The sequence below is a fragment of the Mytilus galloprovincialis genome, chromosome 13 (assembly GCF_965363235.1).
Source record: "Mytilus galloprovincialis chromosome 13, xbMytGall1.hap1.1, whole genome shotgun sequence".
Taxonomy (NCBI): domain Eukaryota; kingdom Metazoa; phylum Mollusca; class Bivalvia; order Mytilida; family Mytilidae; genus Mytilus; species Mytilus galloprovincialis.
The window spans coordinates 3,109,397-3,128,094 of NC_134850.1; the positions used below are offsets into that span (position 1 = coordinate 3,109,397).

At 32.1% G+C, this 18,698-nt stretch overlaps 1 long non-coding RNA gene across 1 annotated transcript; it reads left to right on the forward strand.

Annotated features, from left to right (window-relative positions):
- Window positions 1–802: 802 nt before the first annotated feature.
- On the forward strand, window positions 803–7,944 carry LOC143056104 (uncharacterized). The gene is made up of 3 exons (XR_012972242.1): window positions 803–1,077; window positions 6,128–6,220; window positions 7,254–7,944. It is a non-coding gene; the product is annotated as an uncharacterized LOC143056104 (long non-coding RNA).
- The last annotated feature ends 10,754 nt before the right edge of the window (window positions 7,945–18,698 follow it).

Below are 18,698 nucleotides of genomic sequence, written 5' to 3' on the forward strand. Positions count from 1 at the left end.
ATATTTTTGCATTTAATGATGATAGTCAAGTTCGAGAAAACAATAAAATTTTGTTGGAAATATAATGTATACTGGTGGGTATTTTGAAATTAAACAAAAATCTAACCAGTGTCGGATTTTAGGGGAGTTCACATGCATACAGGGACAACGTTCGAAAAATATAATTTTCTGCATAAAAAAGTCCCATAAATTTTTCGCCTCGCTACGCTCGGCGACAGTTCTGCATCCACATCATTTCAACCCTGGCTACGCCACCACTGGCTACGCTCGGCGACAGTTCTGCATCCACATCATTTCAACCCTGGCTACGCCACTGAATACCTAAGTGTCAAAAGAGAGTTTTTCCCGACCTATTCACATATTTTTAAGGTTCCTATTTACAAGGTGATAGGACGTTCGGTTCCGTTGGAATAGGTTACCTTTTCACGCTATGCCTTAAAACTTTTCCTGATGCACAGGTAACCTATTCCAACGGAACGTCCTATCACCTTGTACATAGGAACTTGAGAGGATTCCCGAGATTATCATTTATGCAATGATTGCTCACAAAATGCTAGGGGAGGCCAACCCCGGATTCCATCTCCTTCGACCCGCCACAGAATACAGATATAATTGATAATTGTTATTTAAAAGTCATATACTATAGCCACTATAGTACTAGAACCGAACACCTGTTTTCGGATATATATATATACATACACCACATCTTCCTATGTCTATATATATAGCTGATTTACCGTAAATAACTGCGTGAAAATGAATAATACACAAGTTGATAATTGTCTCTTCTCTGCTTATTTTAATGTGCATGCAATATTCACTCTGATTTACTTGTGAGACCACCGACACTAATAATAATTACCTACAAAATAATAGGTGCTCCTTTACTGGGAAGAACATTTCGGATCCGATCAATTTATTGGTTCCATTCCCCCATTCTACACTTCTCCTTAGAAAAAATGCCTTGCAATGCGTCATAATTATCTGGACTACTAACTTACTTCCATATAACTTCGAAAACAGACTATAATCTATTTCACTGGATGAGATTGGGCTCACGGATTTTTTAATGGATTGGTAATTTTTATTTAGAGCAAAAGTTTACAAAGCAAGATTAATCACATTTTTCACCCGGCCTACAAATCAAATGCCGAAATGGTTGCCTCCTTACTGACTTACACCTACACAAGCTAAAAAACATATTCATGGGGGGGGGGGTTCAGATGGGGGATGCTTGCCTCAGTCATGTTTCTGTGATTCCCTATATAATCAACAAAATTTTTCACACAAAAAGGGGGGCAGGGATTTTTCCTTAATAAGAAATCTCTATTTTCAGCATAAGCTCATATAAATTTGCCTTTTGAAGAACTGAAATAAATATGAGACGGCTAATGATTTTTCAGATGCTTTACATTAAAATACATCCATGTGACATTCACAATTATATATAGATCCAAATTTGAAAAGCTATTTTTTTCAATATTTAAATAATGTAGGATCAAATCTTGATACATGTATGTAGTTGAAATTGTTAGCTTTAAACATGTTAAACATTAAAAAATGAACACCCAAAGTTTAAACCACGTTTAAACATAAGAATGACCATGTAGTCTTTATTAATGTATGCTATTGCTATGAAACTAGGTCATTGTAGGTAAACTGTCATCTATTCCCTTAAATCTTTATTCCCAGTCACCCCAAGTTTGATTTAAATTAGTCAAGTATATCTACTCTATTAGGTCTCTAGTTTGGATAGTTAATAACTTGCAAATTACAAATGAATTAAAATCATACTCCTCCCAAATTTATTTCTTTAAATATTATGGATGAAATACATGTAGCAAGTAAGGGATGAAATTAAATTGGATGAAATGTGGCATTTTTTTTTTGATAAAGTAGTATGTCGTCTGATGTTGTCAAACTTAATTATAGACCCTTAAGGGGCGGATCCAGTCATTTTAAAAAGGGGTGGGGGTGGGATTCTAACCCAGGACAAAAGGGGAAGGGGGGGGGTCCAATTACATGTCCCTATTCAAATGCATTGATTATCCAAAAAAAGGGGGGTTCCAATCCCTTGAACCCCCCTCTGGATCTGTGCCTGCCCTTTAAAAATAAAATTATCCTTATTTTGAGTTAAAGCTTATAGATTTTTCTATAATGCTTCTCAGGGGCGGATCCAGCCATTTTAAAAGGGGGGTCCCAACCAAGAGCAAAGAGGGGTTCCAACTATATCTCCCATTCAAATGCATTGCTCGGTAAAAGAAAAGGATTCCAACCCTCAAATCTATGGTCAGGTTGTTGTCTCTTTGACACATTCCCTTTTTCCATTGTCAATTTTATCATGTAGTCGTCGTTGTCCCAGGACATTTAGTTTTCGCTTAATAACTTTAGTACAAGTAATAGAAATCTATGAAATTCAAACACAAGGTTTGTGACCAGAGTTTTGTTCAGAGTTTAGGAATTACATGAATTAGGGGCCAATAGGGGCCAATATTAAGGTAAGGTTTGCGTACACAGGGAGATAACTCGAAGTCAAATAATTGAAAAAAGGAGGGATCCGCCATTTTGAATTGCTTTGATTAACCAATGTTCGATAACTACAATATTATCGAAAATAAAACAACACCTACCTCAAAATCGCCGTTTTGATGTAATTTTATCAAAATTTAAATCGTACAAGTAACGTTATGACCTTCAGTTTGTTAGTTTTCATTTATATGACGTCACGTTAAGCCGTAACGTCTTTGCAAAAACCATTCATAAAGTTTCGCGGAATTTTATTTTATTTCATTTTATAAATGTACATTTTCATGCCCCCGCCGTAGCAAGGGGGTATTGAGTTTTATCCTTGTCTGTTTGTACGTCCATCCGAATGTACGTCCGTTTTTACAAAATTGGTTTCCGTTCTCTAACTTTAGTTTGCCTCAACCAACTGATATATAAAACTTATGCATAATGCTTTTTACCACAAAAACACAGAATAAATTTGAATTTTGATGTCGTCACTTTTACAGTTCTAGATTTATGAGGGGTCGGACAGGGTACACATTTCCCCTTTCTCCCGTCCTTTTTCTCTTGTCACCCGTCGTAAAACCTTTAAAAAAAACTAATGTATGGGAAGCTCATTTCAACAGAAATCGATCTAATATCTTGTGTTTTGATGGCTTGTCCCCGTCCTGTCCTTTCACAAGATAGAAGTGTTGTTTATTCTGCTTCAGGAACCCCGATAATTTTTTCACTGACTGTTAAGCTGTCTCTTTCATTGAATTTGTAAGTCTGATGCACGCCGTTTCCGATTTTTTATAAAGTATAAATACAAATTATAGAAACACAGGATTGAGTGAAAAACGGCACATTTTTTGTGACACTTTTAGTCAATTTCGTTTAAAATGGTTGGAATTTACATAATGCGCCACTGATGTGTTTTACTTATAGAGGATGCATATATATATTCTCAGATATTTTTATTGCATAATTTTTACGAATGACAGAATGTTGACTTGGTCTTTCAAATGTACAGTTTGCAAGGTTTATCCGCAAATACGCACACAACCCACACGTTTACATCATTCTAAATATATGTTATTTTATCAATCACTTTTACAACTGACGGAATGTTTCTAATCGTAATTTTTTTTATGGATGCATTAAAAATGTGTCTTTCAGACACAACTATTGTATTGTGTCGTCCTGAACATACCTGAAGTATTTGCCACCGGACATTTTACAAACCCTAATCAACAAACTTCTATGCATATCAGTCAACTTTGAATTAATTTATCTAAAAACAAGGATGGTAACATGTGTCTCTACACATGCACAGACTCACTATAAAATCCGGGAAATTGTTAGTTTTTAGTCTTTCTCCGTATATATATAAGAGATCATAATGAAGTAGTGACGACGCTCGGAGTATTTTTATGAGGTCGTTTTCTGAATTTTTCGTTTGTGTTCTCTACCTTTAGTTTGCTTCAACCAAATGTTATAAAATGTATACGTAATGCTTTATAATGGTTTATATTTATGCAAGAGGGGTCATCATCAATGACCATGGACACATTTCTTCAAACTCAGAGTCTTGTACATGTATAATAAATAGTACACAAGTATGACCAAATTTAAACACCTAACCTTCCAACTGATAGTTGTGGGCATACAAGTTAAGGGATGACATCAAAAGTTCAATGTAGGATAAAAAAAACAATTTAATTCACATAGTTTTTTCACTGACCCCCTCCCCCCTCTTAACTTAATTTGGGAAAAATTTGATTGACCAATATGGATATATGTAAAATCAATGTCAAATTAATAAAAACTTGCAGCAACTTTTATCCCCCCCCCCCCCCAAAAAAAAAAAAAATATTTGAATTCAGTTTTTTTTTTATCCTACATTGATCTTTTGATGTCATCCCTAAGTTAATCACTGTTTTCTCTCATTGACTATGGTCAGTCCCAAAGTGTTACAAGACAAAATGATTTTTTTGTAAAAAGATGCTATTAAAGATGACTCTCTTCTTTGGAGATCAACAAACAAAATATTTTTGTGTTTTACAGAAATGACAAGATAAACACATAACGCCCATTTCCGTAAAAACGAGTTCGGGGACATACCAATTTTATTAGCTCATTATAATGCAAATAGTTAAATCCTAAAGTTCACAGTTTTTTACAAAAACGGTGGACCCGGAAAAAGGATATTTTTGGCTTTTTGTTGCCATGGCAACGGGTTTTTTTAAACCCAACAATTAAAAAATCTTGTTTTTAGGAACTTTTTATGATTTTTTTTATTAAAATTTATTTTAATGAATGGGCCACAATTATTTATACATGTTTTGTTCAATTTTATTTTTTTATAGTCACTCGCATACATTATTATTTCAGAAGAATTCAAATACAATTTTCCCTAAAAATCGTCAAAAATCGGAATTTTGAGCTTTTCACATGAAAAAACTGGACGGGCGATGTCTGATTTTTTTTCATTAAATGATTGGGTACTCCTCCCTGAACAAAATGATGTATCATATTGGTGTAATATCACTAAGAAAAAATTCCAGGTTTCATGCAAACCTTACCTTAAACTTTGTTTGATTTTATAGAAAATTGAATTATTGGAGTTCTTTGATATGCCAAATCTAACTGTGTATTTAGATTCCTAGTTTTTTGGTCTGTTTAAATTGGTCTACCTTAAGGTCCAAAGGGTCCAAAATTAAACTTATTTTGATTTTAACAATATTTAAATCCTTGGTGTTCAGATTAATATGCTGAATCTGAATATTTACTTAGATTTTTTAATTATGGGCCCAAATTCAAGTTGATCCAAATCGGGGTCCAAAATTTTACTTTGTTTGATTTCAACAAAAATTGATTATATGGGCTCTTTGATATGCTGAATCTAACCATTCATTAAGATTTTTGATATTTTGACCCATTATCAAATTGGTCCACATTGAGTTCTAAAAGGTCCAAAATTTAACTTTATTTGATTTCACCAAAAAATGAATTATTGGGGTTCTTTGATCATGTTGATATGCTGCATCTAACCATGTATTGAGATTTTGAATATTGGACCATTTTAGAGGTTAATTGTCAATTTAAAATTTTTAAGTACTTGGACCGCATTCATTCTGTGTCAGAAACCTATGCTGCATCAACTATTGAATCACAATCCAAATTTAAAATTCAGAGTTGTATTGAGCTTGAATGTTGTGTCCATACTTGCCCCAACTGTTCTGGGTTCAACCTGTACGTTTGTATCAAGCTGAGCCATGCATAGCATTTTTATCTGATTTATATATTAATTTGAAATTTTGACAAGTGAGACACATACAGATTATACTGTTAACAATATTTCAGAGTTTAACGTAGTCAAGCGAAACAAATTTTAGAAGAATAGTTGAATCATGTCTTTGTTGTCAAATGAAAAATTAGTACGAACACAAAGAAAAAGTATGGGAATGTTTGTTTTTTAAACTATTGACCAGGGTGAAAGTCTTTGAAAGTCATGACTGGCAAAAAGTTTGTGAAATGAAATAGCACAAATATTCCATTCTTTTTAAATATAACTGAATATAAAGAAAAACACAAACTGATGTTTTATAATAGTTTTTACCCTTTTTATGTTTTATAGGACAAGAAATATAGAAAAATGATGAAAAATATAAACAGTTACAATAGAAATGAGCGCAAAACAAGATAAACAGAATACAACAAGGCCTAAATGGTAAGACCACTTCTATATACTGTAAATTCAGATTTTTCAGGGAAGGGACAACTTATTGTGATTACAAAAAAAATCTGCATAAAGATCTATATAGTTACATGATATATATATATATATATATATATATATGTTTCTGTTATCAAAATATGATTTCTTATTTTTGCGATACTCACCCAGTCACATTATTCGCATTACTAAAAAGTTTCGATAATTTCTGAATTACAGTAATAAAAGAAATTGCCTTTGAATGATGACTCATATAAAAATAAGAAAATGTGGTATGGTAAATGAGTGACTTATCCACCAGAGTTCAATGAAGCGGATGCAAGAAATTAAAGGCCAATCATGGGCCTGCCTTCAATAATGAGAAAACACTTCCTTTATAGGTCATCCATTAAAGATCTCAACATATAAAGATTTAAACAATCCAATTTAGTTCAACATGTTCAAAGTCAATAACAATTAATAAAAAAAAATCATGCCTAACATAAAATATTGTTTGTTTCTTCAATCCTGACCGACCCTGCAAAAATGGCCCTACTCATAAAATTTTATTGTCAAAACTAAGCCAAATATTATTTTATTCATTTCTGATTTTCGGGCTTGCCGGATCATCTGATAATATTCAGGCTTTTGGGAAAAATAAAATTCTTTACCTACCTACCTACCCACACCTGGCTTGTCAGAATAGGGATTAGGAAAACAAACAATATATTAATTTAGGCCTCATGTCTGTGAGCACTCAACCTGACCATAATATAGGACAGTGGTTCAAATATTAACACAACATATGAACATTCTAATACAACTATTGCAAGTGGCTCAACTTTAAATATCACTGCAAGGCACTAAACAACGAATATTAAATCTTGGACACAAAGCACTGAAATAAGAGAACTCATAAGCATGACAAGTAAGAATATCAAATGAAAGTTTCTCAAAATGTTCATTAAAACATGATAAAATAAGCTTATTTATATTGCTGTTTTTTTCTCCATTTATAACATTTTTTTTTTATTTTGTGTATTTATAGGTCAGATATCTTGGTTTTTATGATCATCAACAGGTCCTGCAGGTCTATACTGAAGAGGAAACTTAATTGTTAATACTTTTCTACATAATGTGCTAATTGGATTATTAATGTGAAATGAACTCAACTGTGTGTTTTTCTGGAAAAAGAAATAGAAAAAATCCTACAAAATTGCTATAAACAAAATGGAGTACTATCAAAGAACACAATTGTGTAAAATGTAACAACCTACATTCATATTAACTGATGGATTATGGAGAAATTAAGAAAAAAAATAGTATCTTTGTCATGTTTGTTGTCGAAATAAACACCTGCTTTATCAATTCATGTACATGGCTCCATCATATCAAATATACAAAGAAGATGTTTGAAGAACATACGTTGCCAAAATTTATTCAACCAATTGAAGGAAGATGTCTTGTGGATTGAATTATTTATGCACTGAACTGTTATGTAGGGGGTCGAATACACAGCAGCTGAAACAGAAGACAAGTTAATTTGACATGAAAAGTGTTTATTTTATTTAATATGCAAATATGAGCACAATATTGATAACATCACAAATGGTATGATATTCATAGCATTTTGCTTATTATTGTATTGTCTTAAACATGCTAAACAGTCAGCCTTTTGTTTTTGTATGTTTAATACTCACCATGAAAATTTGTATTACAGTATTAAAGTTTTAATTATCTTTTGTATCAATAATTCAGTCTAGGAGAAAATATATTAATACTGTTTGTACTGTTATGAAATTTCCATAGAGAAAAAACATTTCCTTAAGGGAAATTTGATGTTCAGAAATTTCCCTAGAGGAAATTTGAAGATCAATGATTTCCTTAGAGGAAATTTGTTGTCTTGAATTTTCCTCCAAGGAAAAGTTTTTGTCAAAAATTTCCTCACAGGAAAAAGTATTTCCTCCAAGGAAAATTTGAAGCTACAAATTTCCTCACAGGAAAAAGTATTTCCTCCAAGGAAAATTTGAAGCTGCAAATTTCCTCAAAGGAAAAAGAATTTCCTCTAAGGAAATAGAATTTCCTCAAAGGAAATAGAATTTCCTCAAAGGAAATAATTATGCAGCAAATTCCCTAAGGGAAATCTTTTTCCCTTGAGGAAAAAACAATTTCCCTTGAGGAAAAATCTTTTTCCTTCAGGGAAATTTGATTTCCCTTGAGGAAAAGTACTTTTCCTCTGAGGAAATTGTTGAAAAAAGGGGCATAACTTTTTCAACAGTGGTGCTATATCCAAAAAATTTTAGGACAAATATCAGGGAACCAATACCAACCAAGTTATCAACTTTGTTTTGACTTAACTCCAAAAATTAAGGTGACAACTTTTGCACTCAGCGGAATTGCAAACTTGTCCCGGAGACTGTTAAATACCTGCTTTATGACACTTTTGTCATCTTTTTTCATCCATAATTCCAAAAATTAACCCCAGAAGTTGATTGAGGATATAAAAAAAACGACAGCAGGTAGACTCATACAGGATCACTATAAACTATTTCCGTTAATCATTATCTTATTGCAAGGGATACGGAATAATACTTTAATTAGTAATGTGCGTTGAACAGCCCGTATACTACCGGTAAATAACGGATCATAAACATTTGAGCCTATTGCTTATCTCCGGTTATCTCCAATACTGACGCATATAAGATACAAAATATGTATGGATACTAGAAAAAAAAACATGTTTTAACCGCGTTTTCTGTATCGGACATTTATAAACAACATATCATACGCATGAAGTTGTATTTAGTGGACTATGTATTATGTGTTTTAAGTCATTTGTTAATGATAATACATAAAAGTCAAATATTAAGTACTTAACCAAGCAGAAACTAAAGCTTAAATTTATTATCTGAAATAATGAAGCGTTCATTGAGGTTGTAACATTCTGTTGTATTTTATAAAGATAACTCTTATCAATATACAAGGTCCCCATTTTCCTTCGTTTATTTCTTAAGATGATTTAATCTTTTTTCATCAAATTAAAGCTGTCAGTAATCATCAGAGGTCATGCATGACTTACCATTTCTAACAGATGTAGTAAAATATTTTGCTAGCTAGAGACTTAAATGATATAAAATCAATGATCAGAGGAAATTTGCCAAGTCAAATCGTCTTGTATATAAATAATAACGATGCAAGCTAGTCATGTTAAAAAAAAGTGACAGAAAAACATTGTATTCTGACATGGCAATAACTTCTTCTCAACAATCCAAATCACATGTTTTATCCGCCAAAATATTTTTTTCAGGCTTGTCACAAAATTCCTACAGAGTTCATACTACTTAGTTAACTCGACCACCGTTTTTAATCGCAAAATTGTCTGCACCCGTGCTATATAGTGCAGAAAACTTTCTTTTACATTTAGTTTAACAATTATGAGGGTATTTATAAGGGTCCTTTTTATTTTTATCCTTTGTTTGTTTTACCATTTTACTCTATTCTTTATTTATTTTGTCCATTATTCTCTATTCTACATATGTTACCACCCTATTTATTCTCTATTCTACATATGTTACTACCCTATTTATTCTCTATTCTACATATGTTACTACCCTATTTATTCTCTATTCTACATATGTTACTACCCTATTTATTCTCTATTCTACATATGTTACTACCCTATTTATTCTCTATTCTACATATGTTACTACCCTATTTATTCTCTATTCTACATATGTTACTACCCTATTTATTCTCTATTCTACATATGTTACCACCCTATTTATTCTTTATTCTCTATTCTACATATGTTACTACCCTATTTATTCTCTATTCTACATATGTTACTACCCTATTTATACTCTATTCTACATATGTTACTACCCTATTTATTCTCTATTCTACATATGTTACTACCCTATTTATTCTCTATTCTACATATGTTACTACCCTATTTATTCTCTATTCTACATATGTTACTACCCTATTTATTCTCTATTCTACATATGTTACTACCCTATTTATTCTCTATTCTACATATGTTACTACCCTATTTATTCTCTATTCTACATATGTTACTACCCTATTTATTCTCTATTCTACATATGTTACTACCCTATTTATTCTCTATTCTACATATGTTACTACCCTATTTATTCTCTATTCTACATATGTTACTACCCTATTTATTCTCTATTCTACATATGTTACTACCCTATTTATTCTCTATTCTATATCTTGAAGCACCCATTATTTTCTATTTTTTTTTATTAATTTTGCCTATTTTGTTTTATTCTTTTATACCCCCCCCTCCATTTACCCCACACATTTTGTCCATTGTTCTGTACTCGAAAAACCCTACCCAGATCCTCAATTACCTCGTTGTACACAAAATCCATCTGCAACAAATAGTTAAATCTCGATATTGTGTTAAAAGTGTCATGTATCTATGTATACATGACTGGCTATAATGTGTAAATACCCAACGTGATATTTTTAATGATGTAAGTTTTACATTTATTAGTCAGTGATATGTGAATTTTGACCAAAAAATCCTGCAAAATGTTGTCCTTTTTATTGTTTCTTTGTGTTAATTGTTGTTGTTCCTTTGTTTATTCCAGACATTGTGAAATCAGAATCAGTAAGAGGAATATTAAATGTGATTGTAGTTCAAGGAATTTAACATTCATACCAACAGATTGTCCATCAAACACAACGGATTTATATGTATTTAACAATAATCTAAACATACTAGGTAAGGCCTCATTTACTGGATATGCACAGCTACAGTATTTGGATATAAGTCACTGTAATGTTTATTCAATCGAAAAATTAGCTTTCGAAAATTTGACAAATTTAAAAGTATTGAATTTATCCAATAACCCAATGAACATTTTTCTTTCAAACGTATTTCTACCACTTGACAAGCTTCGAAATCTCTATCTTTCGCAATATTTGTTGTCAACATAACCAAGAAAGTCATGGTCAGATTTGTTCAATTTGACAAATGTTGTGAGTTATGGTGGACCATCAAATGAAACATTTGCGAATATTTTTTCTGCCATACAAAATTTAAAGTACTTCCATTGTGAAATTGAAATTACTGTTTTACGTAACTATACGTTTCGAGCCTTTAAGAGTGCACCATTAACATATTTAAGAATTACAGGCAGATTACGTGTCATAGAAATACATTCTTTTTTACCTTTAAGATTTCTTTCTAGTCTTGTTATTGCAGATCAATTTTTTCTGAAACTCTCAAATACATTGCCAGCTTTACACGTATTTGACCAACAATTTCCGAAGATATGGCGAATACATTATAACAGCTGATTTATTTAAATATATTGATAATGTTTGCGTCAAAAAAATATCATTGAAGCATAATGGTATACAGATGATAGATGCATCCGCTTTTCAGAAAATGAGATACAAGAATTGTCTGGAGGATTTAAGTTTACATAAAAATGACTTTTCATATCACCAGGAATTCATTATATGGTATTTCAATTACTTTATAAATATAAAGAAAATTGATATATCTTCTATGAAAACACATTTTATTCAAAATACTCGTGCACAAATAAGTCATAGTATAGAAAACTATGGCGATTCAACTAATTACCAAAACATTTTCACCAATCTCACAAGGGATCAAAACGATGCATTAATTAGACTTCCATCTTCTCTTGAATTCTTAAACGCATCCTGTATTTCAAACCCTACCAAATCACCGAAGAAAATTACTGTGAAAGGCATAAACCGACTGCAAATACTGGACCTAACATACTCTTCGTTTCTCGACTGAAACTACACTCTAAACGGATTTCAGAACGTTAACATACTAAATATATCACACTTCAAATGCAGTATTTTAAATCATAATATTATCCATTCTTTTGTCCATTTGGAACAGCTGACAATGCAAAGTTCTTCATTACACATTGGTCTTAAAAATGACCATCGCAGTGCTTTCCTTCAAGGTCTAACACATTTAGAATATATAGATTTAGCAAGAAATGCATTCAAATATCCATTCACAATTTCATCTTTTAAAAGTCAACACGATAGTTTGCAATCTTTGATACTTGAAGGAAATTTGTTCACACGTCTTCCTGTGAATATCGATGATTTTAGCAGGCTCAGTTTGCTTGACATCCGAAACAACAAGAGAGCATACTTGACAAAGATAGAAATTTACACCATTGAACAGTTATTTAAGAAATCCAATAGAAGTCTAAAAATCTTCTTAGACGGAAACCGGTTTGTTTGCAATTGCAATTCGTTAGATTTTGTGGAATGGTTATTCACTACAAATGTAGATCTTGACAGAAGCGGTAATTATTCGTGTGCCAACAAAGATGGAAATTTAACAACAAATGCCGTGTACAAAGACTTGAGAGATATACGTATAAATTGTATTTCAACAATATGGTTATGTTTTTCCGCTTCATTATTTTGCCTTCTGGTTGTATTCTCACTAGTTGGATATTGCTATAAACGGCATATTCAATACTTTTGTTTGTTTATCAAAATCACCAATCCACCATACAGGAAATTTAAAGGAAATACTCTAGAATATGATGCTTATGTTTCTTACTGTGACAGCGACTATGATTGGATAAAAAACCATCTGTGCGAATTTCTTGAAAAGAGTTCCGTGATATTTGTGTTACCCGGAAAAGATTTCAGAGCAACAAACAATGTATCATACTGTGGATTCATTATTATTATTCATTATTATTCGTTGGATAACAATTTTCGTGGGTTTCGTGGGTATATGATGAACAACGAAATTAAATGTTCAACGAATGACAAATTGTCTAAAGGATTGTATTTAGACTTGGGCAGAACCACGAAATCATCCACGAAAATTTGAGCCCAAGAAAGTAAATGAATCCACAGAATTATATATATTTCTTGGTACAAATTACTTATTTTATTTACTCTGATATAAGATGTTGATCAATTAAAACAATACTAATGTTATACTTTGTATTTCCTATTGTCACTATACCTCTATATTATGCTTGATATGTTTTTATTATTTTGTTCAGAGAAAGAGAGAGAGAGAGAGAGAGAGAGAGAGAGAGAGAGAGAGAGAGGCAGACAGACAGAGACAGAGACAGAGACAGAGAGAGAGAGAGAGTCACTAAGCGTGTTAGTGAAAAAGATGACGAAGAGGGCATTGCTAGTCAGATGAATGGATTGCAGCAGCTGAAGAAGCCATGAGAGATACCAAGAAGACCAAAACTCATAAGTCAAAGGGAAACTGGCAAAAATTAATTGTCCTTCAATTTTTATTTTCAAATTTTTCGCAATTGCATTGACATTTGTTTTTCAACTTATGAGTTTAATTGTCCCTTTGTTGATTTCTGCCCTTTTACTCTACACAAGAGACTATTGGTAACCATACGGCCTTCAACAGTGTGCGAAACCCTTAGTTGATTCATTTCGTATAATCTATTCTATGATAATATCCTAATTATCACATTGTGAAATGTTTTCATAATCTATAAGAATAGATGAGTTTATATTGACCAAAATAAACAAGATATACATCATATTGTAACAGAAAAGTAGCTACTGATTGGTCAACCATGATCCTTGAGAATATTAAGTTTCTGTCAAACAATTCTTTTATTTCTATCTAAATATCGTTTTTTAATGTTCACCCAATACCTAAGTTTATATTTCTCCAGACTAAAATGATAAACATCAATTTGAATTTAATTACTCCTATTAAAGTTATGTAATAGTATGAATAGACACTTTTGTTGTTGATAACCCGAACTTAAATGTATATCATTGTACAAACGTTATATATCTTATATGTTTAAATAGGTTTAACTTTTCAAGTATACAATGTAAAAAGGCTTGCTTTTATTCAACAAGATGTTAAAAGATTTATTTAAGAAATAGTTGATGCGAATTTTATAGTTTGTTTGTTATGTATTTATTGTTATTTTAAAGATCGCATTTTCGTCTACAAAATGGAAATTGATGTTAGAATTTAAACTTTAAACTGCTTTAAATTTTTGCAATTACATGGTATTTTCTCACTTTCCAATTTGGTAACATTATTTCAATCGTGTGCATTTGCTTTTGCAATTAAATGTTTTTCATTTACATCATTTACTTATCAATTTATTTATCTTTATTATCTTTTTTTTATTTTAATTATTGGTATGAATGTAATCTATTTCGTTACTAGGGGGTTTAAGTTTTTGTTGATGTAATGTATATATCGTTTTATTTACTTCTTTATATAGAAATGATTGATATCTGACCACTTAATTGTCATTTTTTGCACTTGAGAATATTTTTTTATTAAAAAAAAAAAAAATTTGTGTTTGTTCATTTTGGTTGCTAAGCACATTTTTTGGTTGCTATCAAATACTTTCCGGGCAAAATAATGTAACAATTGATAACATTTGAATGTGACTAGAATAAATAAATCATATGTATTCCTTGTTTATGCATTTAGACTAAAATGTTAAATACATCTGTTACAATTAGTTTTTTAGCCTCTGTTGATATAGTTACTTAATATTTGGAAAAACGCAACCGAGCTTTTATAAAATAATGATAGTATGAATAATACTTGTTCCATATTCAGTGACACCATGTTTGTGCTGTTCTGGTAATAGAAAATATTTGAACTGGATTTCTGGTCTTTTTTCTCTTTTTTAGACATGGAAACTCTTCTGTACCTCAAAATTTCTAGAATAAAATAGAATTTTATCAAAACAGCTGTTTTCAAGAATATTTGATAGTTGAAAAAGTTACAGTACAATGGATAAATACTACGCTTTATAGGAACATAAGTTTTTATGAGACTGAAATAGTGAAAAGCTGTGAGTTTTATGCTAATCTCAACAGCTCATTGCTTTGTAAAAATCAGATGGCTCTGTTTCCATAGCAACCATATGTCATTGGTCAGAACTTTTTTTTTGTCTTTATAACTTGTTATTAAAATGAGTTGTCCAAGTTTCCGTCAAAATCTGAGACTATCATGTTTTGATCCTGAAGCCGTCTGGCACTTAATAGTTTAACAGTTTTTCATATTTATTATAATATATGGACAATTAAAGACCAAATTTGTGTATTGTTTTTTTTTGTTAACTAGTGTATCCCACTGTTGAGTTGTTCATCAGTAGTCGTTTATTTTGTGTTCTTTTCTTTGGTGCTTTGTCTACGTGCCATTTTTTGTTTTTTTGTTTTTTTGTTTGTTTGTTTTTATGTTGATTAAAATTGTACACATAGGACCTATAAAACATACATGCAAGAGGTCAAAATGTGCCTTAGCTATTTTCAGTGTAACAATGAGTTATAACCTTCATCACTATTTTAACATATATACTCTATAAACAAAGTATAAAAGCAAAAAAGAAAGACATAAAACGTGCCTTAGTTATTTTCAGTGTAACCAATATATTTTCGATTTGAACAAGATCATGACATTTTTTTATTCCAGGAAAAGAGTTACTGTAAACTAACTTATTTTCGCGGATACTTTATTTCGCGTTTATACCCAGCTAGTAAAATTCGCGGCAATTTAATTATGCACTGTACTGATACAGCGGCAGACATAATTAAGAAGGACATTAACATTGGTTTTCCCGTTTGAATGGTTTTACACTAGTAATTTTTTTGGTCCTTTATAGATTGTTGTCCGGTCTGAGCCAAGACTCCGAGATTAAGCACGTACTTTAACCTATCTTGGTTTACGTGTAAAAATGTTACTTGGATGGAGAGTTGTCTCATTGGCACTCATATCACATCTTCTTATATCTATTTGATTATTTTTATCGATCGCAAGTGGGCTATCTGCTGTATAAGCTATTTTGATATGGTCCTAGAACCGAAAGTATCAGTTTTTAATATAAAAATAAAAAGACATAATATGACTTTAAATGTGATAACTCTCCACCAGAGATCAAATGAAATAGAAAGTAACAACTAAAGGTCAACGTAAGGCCTTAAATAATGAGCAAAACCAATACTGCATGGTCAACTGTAAAAGGTCCTGAAATAATAAATGTGAAACAATTCAAACGAGACAATTAACGGCCTGCTTTATTTTCAAAACATTGAACGAAAAGCAAAAATGTTACACAACAAATGACTAGCACTGCATTACAAACTAATATAGAATGTGGTAGAGGTGAACATCTTTGTAGGCTTCAAACCATCGCCTGAACCCGGGACAGTTGTGCAACAGAACAACATGTGAACAAACTATAAAAAAGATGAAAAGGTAATAACCCTTCAATACATAATAAACAGAAAACGAGTAACAAATTCACAGCCTAAACGTGGTAGGGAACTAGTATTCATACATCCCCACAACTAAGAGATTCTAAGTACACATTTGAGAGCACTCACAGCTACTGACAGCTAGTGCTAAGCAAATAACTTCTAATAGAAAAAAAATGACATGTCTACGGGAATCTTTAATAGTCAAAATATCGTGTTATGAAGCATACGTGTAATCTTTCTGTGTGTGCTATTGCTGTAAGTTGTGAATTAAAAGGTGGCGAAAGTATCCAAGGAGACATTCAAACTTATAAGTCGAATAGATAAAGACAACAGGAGAAAACCGATGTTAAACAGTCATAAATCGATTAAGCAAAAACAAATCGGGGTGACAAATTTATATCGAGGGAAACACATCAACTATAAGAGTAAAATATCGGAACAAAAGAAACACCGAACTGCAACAAAATCAAAAAGCTTACATATGTTGAAACGATCTATTTGATAACGTATGCCATAAAAACTGACAATGCCATGAATTAACACAAAAACTGTCAAAAGTGTTTACAAAACTTAAAAGGAAAACTAAAAATAAAAAAACATGAACCCTACCAATATAAAAACAGGGTTGATCTGAGGTGCATCGAAGTAATAAGTAGAACTTGCCGTCACGTTGATCACTATGAGTGTAAGTACCGTGATAAATATCTTTTGGTGATGTAACAATCATTGAAAGAGGACAGGATTGTGGAAAAGATATATCAGCTATCCGGAAGTAGATTCTACTTCACCTATGGTAGTTGACTAATGTTGTTCTTTGTAAATAAAAGTTCGGTAATGTGTCTTCTTCGGTGATAACACATTCGAAAAAAGACTGTATTAACGACAATCAAAACATATCCGTAATTATTCTTGTATTTATTAACTTTGTTTGATTGTCCATGTGCAAAACCCCCCAAATGTGACTAAGGGATGCGACATATGGTCAGCTGGTCTTATTCCGACCCACAGTAAAACGCTTGCCAAAGTCGGGCGTCTGTTTGGTTGTGCGGAAAGAATGAAGTGTGCAGCAATGTCCGGTCAGAATGGGGACGTAAATCCGATGCCTCGTGTAAAGAAATTGCCAAGCTCTTTGCACGTGAAGGACCATTGCAACAACTCTTTGAGGGTTCCGTAGGTGGCCTGTTGCAAGGCAAAATGTCTGTCCCTATCTAATATACCCTCATTTTTTACTGGCGGTCCAAAATTTCCCGACCCCCACCCCGGATGGCCTCTATGACAAGACCTACCTATTGTATTAATTGTTAACTTGTTCTCGCTCTGAACATGTATGAAATATTTACCACTGGACGTTCATCAACCAACAATCAATCAACAATCCATCCATGTGCAAATATATAATATTTTTTATCACACCACAATCTAAATAAATTGAAAGTGAAGTTGTTTACCTGACAACCTTTAAGTATGTTATAGTGTTGGGTCAGAAACGGGGTTTCCCGTAATGTCTTTCGTTTCCATTAAAATTACACGTACATACCACACCTACGCAATATCTTGTAATTTGTACCTAAAACCACGTTGAAGGTACCTAAAGTTAAAAGTTTGGAAATGTAAACTGAGATACTATTTAATTGTGTATAGTTACCAAAAATGTACGTAAACCATTCACATGGACGTATTATTCGATTTATTTCACTTGACTGGGCGGAGTTGAAAATGTTCGCTCATAATAAACCAGTCCATCTAATGATAGGTGTTTAAGGATAAACACATCAATGAAGTGTCCAGTAATTCTTTTGTAAACTCCTTTGATGACACTGATAGGTGATGAGAAATAAGTAATTAAAACGGCAATCATCCTTATCATACACATCTTCAAATAGACTGTCCTAATGCAAATTGAAACGTAAGCTCATGTATCTCCCTCATGCAAAGCTCTGATTCCTTTTACGAGTTTGGCTATACTTTTTGGACCTTTTGGATTATAGCTCTTCATCTTTTATATAAGCTTTGGATTTCAAATATTTTGGCCACGAGCATCACTGAAGAGACATGTATTGTCGAAATGCGCATCTGGTGCAACAAAATTGGTACCGTTGATTTTATTACTACCACTGGGTCGATGCCTCTGCTGGTGGACTATTAGTCCCCGAGGGTATCACCAGCCCAGTAGCCAGTACTTCGGTACTGGCATGAAAATACGGATTTTTTTTGTGTTATTAAAATTTGCTGT